General features: G+C 42.9%; 1 non-coding gene across 1 annotated transcript; it reads left to right on the top strand.

The window, feature by feature from the left end:
• Nucleotides 1-3,114: 3,114 nt before the first annotated feature.
• On the top strand, nucleotides 3,115-3,186 carry TRNAC-GCA (transfer RNA cysteine (anticodon GCA)). The gene has a single exon. It is a non-coding gene; the product is annotated as a tRNA-Cys (tRNA).
• The last annotated feature ends 8,576 nt before the right edge of the window (nucleotides 3,187-11,762 follow it).

The following is an 11,762-nucleotide window of genomic DNA, read 5'->3' as shown; positions in this document are numbered from 1 at the left end:
TAATCCATAGCTACAGCTTATAGTAAGTGAGAATCTCTTATGTTCTAGGTATGTATTTATATTTGTATTATATAATTTTCACCCTCAGGACAACCCTCTGGAATAGGGTTTATAATCCCCCATTTTCCAGATGAGATGACTGGGACTCAGAGAAGCTAGGTAGCTTATGCAGAGCCATGCAAGGTCCCTATTAAATGGCACCTGTGCACTGGTTCAAAATGCATATAATATGGGAGGTGCCAATTTTTAGGTGAAGCGTGAAACCGCTAGAGGGATATAGACACCATAAATTAAGAGGGAGGCCCATTTTCGCGGGCTATCTGTTAAAAGAATAAAAAAATTTTAATACGGTATGCTCCGTTGTGCAAAGACAAAATGACAGCTTTGTTTCCCACAAATAATCCTGCTTTTTGAGTACACACTCCAGTGGGATGGCCACTTACATTTCACGATTAAAGATTCTTCAGTCTCTTCCAGTTTGGCTGCTTCATTTCAGCACTTACTGAGTCAAGACTAAATTCTACTTATCTCCTCTATAAAATGATATCTGGCGACTGGTGGAAATGATTCCACTTAAGCTGTGTCATGGGGCAGTACAGAGTTACCCAGAGTTTGAGTGCTGCTTTTGGATTCCGTTTACGTGCCTATGCAACATGAACACTGGTTTCTTGTTGGACTTCTCTCTTGCTAGACATATGGATCCCCCTGAGATTTGGTGTCAACTTAAAGTTGTGCCTCCAGTGAGGGTGCCCAGTGTAATAATTGCTGAAACAATAGTCTCTAATCATTTTTCATTTCACACTGACTCAGATGAATAGTGTGCCCCCAAAGATTTATGTCTATCCAGAGCCTAAGAACGTGACTCTACTTAGAAGAAGGGCCTTTGCAGATGTAACTAGTTAAACTGAAGCCATACTGGATTAGGGTGGACCCTAAATTGAGTATGACTCTTGTCTTCATAAAAAATAGAGACTCACATGGAGGAGCATGCCATGTGGAGACAAAGGCAGAGACTGGAGTGAAGTGAAATGTCCACTAGCCAAGGAACACCAAGGATTGCTGCAACCACCAGAGGGTAGAGAGGGGCAAGGAAGGACCCTGCCCTGGAACCTTCAGAGGGAGCTTGGCCCTGCCAATACCTTGCTTCAGACTTCTAGCCTCCAGAAATGTGAGAAAATGCATATTCCTGATGTTCTCACCAACCGTTCACGGTAACTTGCTACAGTAGCCTGAGAATCTAATACACGCACCAGTAATAAAAGATTTTGAGCACATACCTCCAATATGTGTATATCAATTTACAAGTTACATACCGTTGACACCATATTAGTACGCAACACTCATCATAAAACATACACTAATATTATAAATTGAAAAATACGTGATTTTTATATGCTTAGATTTTCTAACGTTTCCTTCTGGACACCTCAATAGCTCTTCTTAGCCACCTCGTATGTGTGCACACACCCCACTTTGTAGACCAACGTGCTCTGATATCCCTTCTTCCCCATGAGAGGGACTCTGCTGTGCTCAGCAACAAACATGCAACTGCCTCCTGCACCCTTCCATGACACTGGTGAGATATTCTTGATCTCTTCTAAAGCAAATGGGAGCCGAGGAAGGTTCAGGAGTGCAGACATAGGTCTGTTCTCTCGCTATCCACTCTGAATGAAGTGTCTTCACAGGCTGCGGAAAATCTTTCATCTGCCGATCATCGTAATGCGCCCAGTGCTGTTGGCACATGCCACCTCTGTACCCAGCTTTCCCATCTATCTAACGTCATTACTTACAGGATTTTTCGGAACGTGTCAGGACACGCACATCTAACTGATTTTCTTCTCTCTCTCTCCTCTCCCCTCCTCCCACCCAATCTCTCTCTCTCCCCTTCCCACACTTCTGAGTAGGAAACACTATTTTTTATTTCTTCTATTCAAGAGTCACTGACCTAACTCTCATATCATGGCATCCTTCTTCTCAAGGGGACATAGACACTTTCCCCCATCCCAGGGCCATTGTGACTGCTACTAGGTAAAATACTTACTGTAAACATAATGGCAAATACTTACATTTATGATTTCAAATATATCCCCATATACAGGTTTGCTTTTGGAAAGCAGCCAGTACTGAAAGCGACGGATGGTGATACCATCACACAGACTACTCTTGGCTTCTGCCACCGCTAGTGAGCCTATTTAGATGAGAAGTGTCAGGTGGGACTGCTGCTCTCTTGAATAGAAAACAAAGAGGAGATGGCAGGGGGCCCCAAAGGTGAAGACGGTAGTTGACACACTAGTGTCCAATTTCTACTACTGTTCCCCGGAGAACCTAGTAAGATCTGAATGGACTGGGTCCAAGGGGCCTTTGTTTCCTGGGAATATGTGGGGACATGTTTAAGATTCTTTCCTCTTGGGAAGAGGAGAACAAACTTTCCAAGGAATCCTGCCAAGATTCACTGCAGTTCTTCAGGTACACTAAAACGAGGGAGCGAATGTAACTTAGACACAGTTCCCTGGACTGGAGTGTTGTATGTGGGTCAAAAACTGACATGGAGAGATGAGCCCTAATTCCTGTGAATGGAATGTAGAGTATTTAGCCATTCCACAATGACAATAAAAACCAAGTCACATAATCTGATAAAGGGTCTTTGCTTCTATTTTCGTTGTAAAAGCAAAATTTTTTTAAATAGAAAAAAGAAGGAAGATCTGTCCAGACCCAACCCTCTGACACAAGGACCAGGTAAACCGTGACTGTCATTGTGCCCTAACCAGGCTTCTAAATCAGGGCCCCTCTGTTTTTCCAGCCCTGGCAAGAAATGAGCAGATTATGTTTTCTTCTGCAAATAAATGGCATAGAAAAGATGAGGGGAAATGTAGTATATTAAAGGACTCTAAGTGACATATCAACCACATGTAAGGTGTGGAGTTTTGGGGATTCCGATTTGCTCAAATAAACTGTAGAAATACATTTGTGAGACAACGAGGGAGATGGAAAAGCTATCAGGTAGTAGATGATGTTAAGGCAAACTTGGTCATTTTCTTGGGTACGGTATTGTGTCATGGTTATGTTAAAACTGGCCCTTACCTATTAAAGTGGATTTCTGGATGAAATAGGGCTTCCCTGGTGGCTCAGATGGTAAAGCGTCTGCCTGCAAAGCGGGAGACCCGGGTTCGATCCCTGGGTTGGGAAGATCCCCTGGAGAAGGAAATGGCAACCCACTCCAGTATTCTTGCCTGGAGAATCCCATGGACGGAGGACCCTGGTAGCCTACAGTCCATGGGGTCGCAAAGAGTCGGACACGACTGAGCGACTTCACTTTCACTTTCACTTTTCTGGATGAAACGAACTGATGTCTACACTTTGTTTCACAGTACTCCAGAAAAAAAAATGTTGAAGTGTGGTGGGGAATAGATGAAACAAAGGATTGAAGAAAGTTAATGATTGTTGAAATTGATGACTATGAACTTAATGGGCACATGGAATGCATTGTACTATTCTTTCTGCTTTTATGTGTTTGAAATGTTCTATAATAAAAAGCTAAAATTAAAAAGTGAAATGCTTGAATTACTGAGGGTAATGTGGGGGCAAGAGATGAGGAACAGGAAAAAAAAGAAAGAAACAAATACTCACACTCAAGAGAAGCATAGCAAGTGAAATAGGAAAAACGTCTGTGAAATACCAGTCAAAAATTCATGGACCGTCATGCCAACTGTAGATTCTTGCAGATTATAAACCAATCTCAAACAAACAGTGCTGGAAATGGCTCTGCAATCTGAAACAATGTTTATTTACCCAGAGAAAGAACTTTGAATAAAAGGCGATGTCTTCCTGATTTCTCAGGCGTACCTTATTTTTAAAAAATCACTTTTTTTTTGTTCTTGTTGAAGGATATATAAACAAATTAGGTACATAATAATATGTGCCTTTGGTAAGGATGCTGAGGGTGGTGTGCTTGAAACTTTCTTACCTAAAAGAAACCAGGTGATAGGACTTATTAACTCTCTCATATACAGTATGTAAGCTTGGTAGAGAAAATAATTAAGGTGCAAAGAGGTTTCTAGGGGTCAGAACCAAGGGCACACTTCCTAACCAAACTCAGCACCATCTGCAAAGCAGCTGCAATATAGCAAAGGAATCTTGCACTCTTTAGGAACTTCTGCCTAGGGTATCCTCTGTCCCCAGGTGTTCATTACCCTGAGACAGGGGGCTGCAATCTCTCCATCATGACAATATATATAGATGCGTGACAACAGCTTGTGGAAACAAAGAAAGAGGAAAGAGAGTTGAATGCTATCACCATAAATTCCCACTGTTTATATTGTAATATATTTCCTCCCCTCTTACATTCTGTGCATGTGTGTATTTTAGACGACTGAAATCATACTATTATAAATAGGATCGTTACAGTATAGTATGACCTGTTTTGTTTCGTTGTGTGTTTTTTTTTTGACTTGACTTTATTTTGCTTTGCAAATATAGGTATATCAGTCCTCATAAAGATGTGAAAATTCAATCACATTTGCCCATGCATTAGTCAAGTTTCAGTTTCCAAAGAAGCAAAAATAGATGTAATCAGACCTGACCTTGAAAATCCACAGCATTTGATCTCCATAGGTCTGATTGACTCGTGGCAGACGGAAGGAGCCTCAAGTCTCTCGATCGCTGGCAACGTGTGAGGTGGGGGTTGGCAGGAGAAGAGGAAAAGAAGGTGGTCTAGGGTCACCACCTACCACTGTAGGTCACTTTCCCTTTTTACCATCCAGCTCATACACAGTGGGCCAACCCCTCCTTCTGGGGTACTCAAGATGGTTGGAAACAGAGCTGCAATAGGATAAATCCTAATGAAGAATCAGGGAAGTGACTGACAGCTGAAGAGAATCCATCCTTATTTTCAGAACCTCTTCTTTCTCTAAAGGAAGGCCCGCATGGGAAAGAAACCTGAGACCACTTACATGCAGAAATGATATTCAAAATAATGTACAAATGGTATGGTCATTTACACCAATGCATACATCATTGTAAAAGTGAAAACCATAAGTATATTCATTTTTGTCCCCCAATAAACTCTTTATGATAAAAGCATTGACACATGATGGAAGTTGTAGCTTAACAACCAATATCTATTAAAGTGTATAGAAGACGTTACTCGATATGACTTCTAAACTCTTGGGCAGCTCAATCACCGTATATGTAGCCTCTCGAGGTCCAAGTATTCGTCCTCTTTTCAGCATCTCAGTGTCGAGTTTCAGAATGTCAATTCACTCTGCTGGCTAGGTGAAGTAAGGTGGTAAACATGAAGTTTATTGGAAAATATTGGGAACACTTACATCTTTTTGTGCACCAGCCAGAGATGACTTATCACCAGAGGAAAATATCTGGGACATTATCTGTCAGGTGGGCTAGAATTCCAGGCATTACACTGGTAACACCTTTTCAAATTGCAATACATGTTCATCTGAGCATTTTCTCATTAACTCTGTTCTCTCAGGCACAGACAGTATAGTTTGGTAAGTTGATTCAGATGGTGTTCCTTCCGAATTTCACATTTTAAGTAAAATTTTACAAAGTTCTTTGGTTGAGACAGTTGAGAAGTGACCATCGGCCCAGGACTATCCCGGTTTTAGTGCCAAAATCCCTGTGTCCCGGAAAACGTCTCCCTGGGACACGGAAAACCTCAGGTTTCACAGATGGACACAGAAGGTTGGGGGAGAAGTACAGAACTTGCATGGAGACACCCCCCCCCCCATTGTGGCTGAAAGCAACAGTGCTTTTACTGTCGAATGAATTACAGCCTTCCCTAGTCGCTGTGGCTCTTTTATCCCCTGACTGTTGATATTGACAAGCATGATTTGGGATCCACAATAATGGGCCATGTGTTGTTGCGTCACTGTGTGAGACAACTTGAGTGTGTGTGAGGCCCCAGCCTGACATTCAGCAGACACCCAGGGAGCAACTTACAAATAAACTTCCAGGTATTTGTTCCAGCGTTAGGCACAGAGAGGTGGAAAAGATCTTGTACAGGTATATTCTTTGCATCATTGATTGTAATGACAAACAGAAGAACATAACCAAAATATTTTCCATAAAGCAACTCAGAGTAATCAAGTCATTAACATTATGCAACCATTGAAATATAAGACAACCCTTTTATGTTCATTTTTAAAACAATAATCAGCAAAGTGCAATTTTTAAAGAATGATTGTTAAATAAGTGTTGAATGTATTTGAAGTGTAGTACATGATGGTTTGAGGTTATATATTTGTTGCTCAGTACCTCAGTCATGCCCAACTCTTTGTGACCCCATGGACTGCAGCAGGGGCTGCAGGCTGCGCCAGGCTTCCCTGTCCTTCACTATCTCCCAGAGTTTGCTAAAATTTATGTTCATTGAGTTGCCAATGCTATCCAACCATCTCATCCTCAGTAGCACCCTTCACTTCATGCCCTCATTCTTTCCCAGAATCAGGGTCTTTTCCGATGAGTCAGCTCTTTGCATCTGGTGGCCAAAGTATTGGAGCTTCAGCTCCAGCAACAGTCCTTCCAATGAATATTCAGGGTTGATTTCCTTTAGGATTGGCTGGTTTGATCTCCTTGCTGTCCAAGGGACTCTCAAGAGTCTTCTTCCGCACCACAGTTCGAAAGCATCAATTCTCTGGACTCAGTCTTCTGTATGGTCCAACTCTCACAACTGTACGTGACTACTGGAAAAACCATAGCTTTGACTATACAGGCTTTTGTCAGCAAAGTGATGCTTCTGCTTTATAATATGCTGTCTAGGTTTGTCATAGCTCTTCTTCCAAGGAGCAATCAGTCATTTAATTTCATGTATGCAGTCACCATCCGCCGTGATTTTGGCTCCCAGTAAAATAGTCTGTCACTGTTTCCATTTTTTTCCCCCTCTGTTTGCCATGAAGTGATGGGACCGGATGCCATGATCTTTGTTTTTCTGCATGTTGAGTTTTAAGCCAGCTTTTTCACTCTCCTCTTTCACCTTCATCAAGAGGCTCTTTAGTTCCTCTTCAACTTCTGCCCTCAGGGTGATGTCACCTGCCTGTCTGGGGTTATGGATATTTCTCCTATTTCTTGATTCTAGCTTGTGTTCCATCCAGCCTGGCATTTTGCATGATGTACTCTGTACATAATTTAAATAAGCCAGGTGACATTATACAGCCTTGACCTACTCCTTTCCCAATTTGGAACCTGTCCTTTGTTCCATGCTCGGTTCTAATTGTTGCGTCTTGACCTGCACACAGGTTTCTCGGGCTGCAGGTAAGGAGGTCTGGATGCGAAGAACTGACTCATTTGAAAGGACCCTGATGCTGGGAAAGATTGAAGGCAGGAGGAGAAGGGGATGACAGAGGATGAGATGGCTGGATGGCATCACCGACTCGATGGGCATGAGTTTGAGTAACCTCAGGGATTTTGTGATGGACAGGGAAGCCTGGCATGCTGCAGCCCATGGGATTGCAACGAGTTGGACACGACTTAGCAACTGAACTGATCTGAACTGAACTGATGCTTCCTAAGGTCCACTTGACTTCACACTCCAGGATGTCTGGCTCTAGGTGAGTGACCACACCATCGTGGCTATTCGGGTCGTTAAGACCTTTTTTGTACAGTTGTTCTGTGTATTCTTGCCATCTCTTGTTAATATCTTCTGCTTCTGTTAGGTCCATTCCATTTCTGCCCTTTATTGTGTCCAATTTGCATGCAATGTTCCCTTGGTATCTCCAATTTTCTTGAAAAGATCCCTAGTCTTTTTCATTCTATCGTTTTCCTCTATTTCTTTGCATTGTTCACTTAAGAAGGCTTTCTTACCTCTTCTTGCTCTTCTTTGGAACTCTGCATTCACTTCAGTATATCTTTCCCTTTCTCTCTGCCTTTCATTCATCTTCTTTTCTCAGCTATTTGTCTTATCTGTTCAGACAACTGTTCTTGCATTTCTTTTTCGTGGGGATGGTTCTGGTCACTGCCTCCTGTACAGTGTTACAAACTTCTGTCCATAGTTCTTCAGAAACTCTCTCGGCCAGATCTAACTGTTGAATGTGTTTGTCACCTCCACTGTGTAATCAGTAGGGATTTGATTTAGGTCGTGCTTGAATGGTCTAGTGGTTTTTCCCTACTTTCTGCAATTTGAGCCTGAATTTTGCAATAAAGAGTTCGTAATCTGAGCCACAGTCAGCTCCAGGTCTTGTTTTTGCTGACTGTATAGAGCCTCTCCATCTTCGGCTGCAAAGAATATAATCATTCTGATTTCGGTATTGACCATCCCGGGATGTCCATGTGTAGATTCATCTCTTGTGTTGTTGGGAGACGGCCTTTGTTATGATCAGCACGTTCTCTTAGCAAAACTCTGTTAGCCTTTTCCCACTTGCAATTTGTACTCCAAGGCCAAACTTGCCTGTTATTACTGGTATCTCTTGTCTTCCTACTTTTGCATTCCAGGCCCCTATGATTAAGAGGACATATTTTTTTGGTGTTAGTTCTAGAAGGCCTTGTACATCTTCACAGGACCATTCGACTTCAGCTTTTTTTGCATTAGTGGATGGGGCATAGACTTGGATTACTGTGATTTTGAATGGCTTGCCTTGGAAATGAACCGAGATCATTCTGTTGTTTTTGAGATTGCACCAAAGTACTGCATTTTGGACTCTTTTGGTGACTATGAGGGCTACTCCATTTCTTCTATGGGATTCTCGCACACAGTAGTAGATATAATGGCCATCTGAAGTAAATTCGCCGATTTCTGTCCATTTTAGCTCACTGATTCCTAAGACGTCGATGTTCACTCTTGCCATCTCCTGTTTGACCACTTCCAATTTACCTTGATTTATGGACCTATCATTCCAGGTTCCTGTGCAATGTTGCTCTTTACAGCATCAGACTTTACTTTCACCACCATATACATCTACTACTGGGTGTCATTTCTGCCTTGGCTCAGCCTCTTCATTCTTCCTGGAGCTATTTTTGCACTCTTCCCAGTAGCATATTGGACACCTACGGACCTGAGGGGCTCATCTTTCAGTGTCATATCTTTGTGTCTTTTTATCCTGTTCGTGGTCTAAGATGTCCAAGGTGGTGCAATAGAAGGATGTGTGCTCATCTTCTTCTGGGAGAACACCAAATTTGCAAACAGCCGCTGAACAACCATCAGCAGGAGGATGTTGGTACCCACCGAAAAAGATACCCCACATCCAAGAACAAAGGAGAAGCTGCATCAAGATGGTAGGAGGGGCGCAATCATGTTATTATCAAACCCCATAACTTCCAGAGACTCTTAGAGGGCACGTACACAGACACAGACACAGACACAGACACAGACACAGACACAGACACACACACACACACACACACACACACACACACACACACACACACACACACCTTATGTGCACCAGGACCCAGAGAAAGAAGCACTGATCCACACAGGAGACTGAGGCAGACCTGCCTGTGAGTGTTTGAGCTTCTCCTGTGGAGGTGTAGGTCAGCAGTGGCCCGCCACGGGGACTAGGATACTGGCAGCAGCAGTCGTGGGAGGCACAACATGTGGCATACGTCCTCTTGGAGGAGGTCACCATGAGCCCTACCATAGAGCCACCAGGTGGGTGATCCTCAAACTGGAGAACAATTATACCAAAGAAGTTCTCATACCGTTGCGAAGATTCTAGGCCCCACAATTGACTTCCCTACCTGGGGATCTGGCAATGGGACTGAGAATCCCCAGGGAATCTGACTTTGAAGGTCAGAGGGATTTGATTACAGAACTTCCAGAGGACTGGGGAAACAGACTCTTGGCGGGTACAAACAAAACCTTGTGCATTACCAGGACCCAGGGGAAAGGATCAGTGACCCCACAAGAGACTGAGCCAGACTTGCCTGGGAGTGTTTGGGAGTCTCCAGTGGAGGCGTGGGTCGACAGTGGCCTGCTGCGGGGTCAGGGGCACTGGCAGCAGCAGTCCTGGGAGGCGCAGTGTGTTGGGATAAGTCCTCTTGAAGGAGGTCGCCATAGCCCTACCACAGAGCCTATAGCCCTACCATAGAGGGTGCAGACTCTAGGACTGGGCCACCTCAGGCCTAACTACAGGGAGGGAGCGCAGCCCCACTCATCGGCGGAAAATTGAACTAAAGATTTACTGAGCATGGCCCTGCCCACCAGAGTTAAGACTCAGTTTTCCCCACAGTCAGTCCCTCCCATCAGGAAGCTTGTACAAGCTCTTATCCTCATCCATCAGAGGGCAGACAGAAGAATCAGCAACTTCAGTCTCATGGGCTGCAGAATGAAAACCACATTCACAGAAAACTAACCAAAATGTGATCACATGGATCACAGCCTTGTGTAGCTCAAAGAAACTATGAGCCATGTCGTGCAGGGCCACCCAAGATGCACGCATCGTGGTGGAGAGTTCTAACAAAGCATGGTCCACTGGAGAAGGGAATGGCAAACCGCTTCAGCATTCTTGCCTTGAGAACCCAATAACAGTATGAAAAGGCAAAAAGATATGAAATACATATGGAATGCGTATATACATATTGAAATGATTACTACACCGAAACTAATTAACGTATCATCCCCTCACACATTTACCATTTTTGTTTGTATGAAGAGAGCACATGAAAGCTACTGTCTTAAAATTTTTCAGTATTCCATGCAGTACATCATTAACTATAGTCATCCTGTGCATTAGGTCTCGACGCTTATTCATCCTACACAACTGCGCGACTGCAACTTTGTAGTTCTTTACGTTGTGTTGTGGATTGCTTTCTAAGATACATTGTTAGTTTTAAAAACTCTAGGAGGCTCAATTTTTATTTTATTGCTGCCGTAAAATGAACTAAACCGTACACGTTTAAATTTATATTTCCATAGAAAAAATTGAACAAGCTCTGGGATTTGGTGATGGACAGGGAAGCCTGGCGTGCGGCATTCTATGGGGTCGCAAAGAGTTGAGCATGACTGAATGACTGAACTGTACCGAACCAGTTGCTGTGGCTCTTTTATCCCCTGACTATTGATATTGACAGCCATGATTTGGGGTTGTCATGGGTTGTTGCATCACTGTGTGAGACAACTTGAGTGGGCGTGAGGCCCCAGCCTGGAATTCAGTAGACACCCGGGGAGCAGCTTTCAAATAAACTTCCAGGTATTTGTTCCAGTTTTAGGCACACCGAGGTGGAAATGATCTGGTACACGTATATTCTTTGCATTGTTGATAGTAATGACAAACAGAAGAAAATAACTAAAATATCTTATATGAAGGAATTGTGCAAGTGGCCCATGTTGTAATCCTGAGTACTAACAGTCTGTTTATACCTTGAATGTACATCAACTGTTATTTGAATTGAGAGTGTGCTAGTTTAATTTTTAGTATTGTATATACGGGGATCATGTTTTCTAAGAATCAAATAACAAAGTTGACATTAATTACAATACTAATGCCTTCATGACCCCAATGAAGGCTTATTGTATTTTTTTTAATTACATGTGGAAGCTGGATTACAGAAATACAAGACCAAAACTGAACATAGTACACAAAATGTAGAATAGAATTTCGTGTCAGGCATGGTGGAAAAGGGGGACGTGAAAGGAATCCAAAGACTTATAAAAAAGCCACTGGTGTCCATTTGAAAACTGAGGCTGCTGAAATACCAAGGGCATATAACACTGAACCAATAGATATTATCATTTCCTTACCTTAATCTCTCTATGAAGCTGAGAAAAGTTACATATCCGGATTCAGAGACTGTGACAAAAAGGTAGATGAATACAA

Source organism: Giraffa tippelskirchi, chromosome X (genome assembly GCF_054371585.1).
Source record: "Giraffa tippelskirchi isolate mGirTip1 chromosome X, T2T-mGirTip1v1.2.pri, whole genome shotgun sequence".
Taxonomy (NCBI): Eukaryota; Metazoa; Chordata; class Mammalia; order Artiodactyla; family Giraffidae; genus Giraffa; species Giraffa tippelskirchi.
Note: the sequence above shows the minus strand (reverse complement) of the source record. Positions and strands in the feature narration are given on the sequence as shown.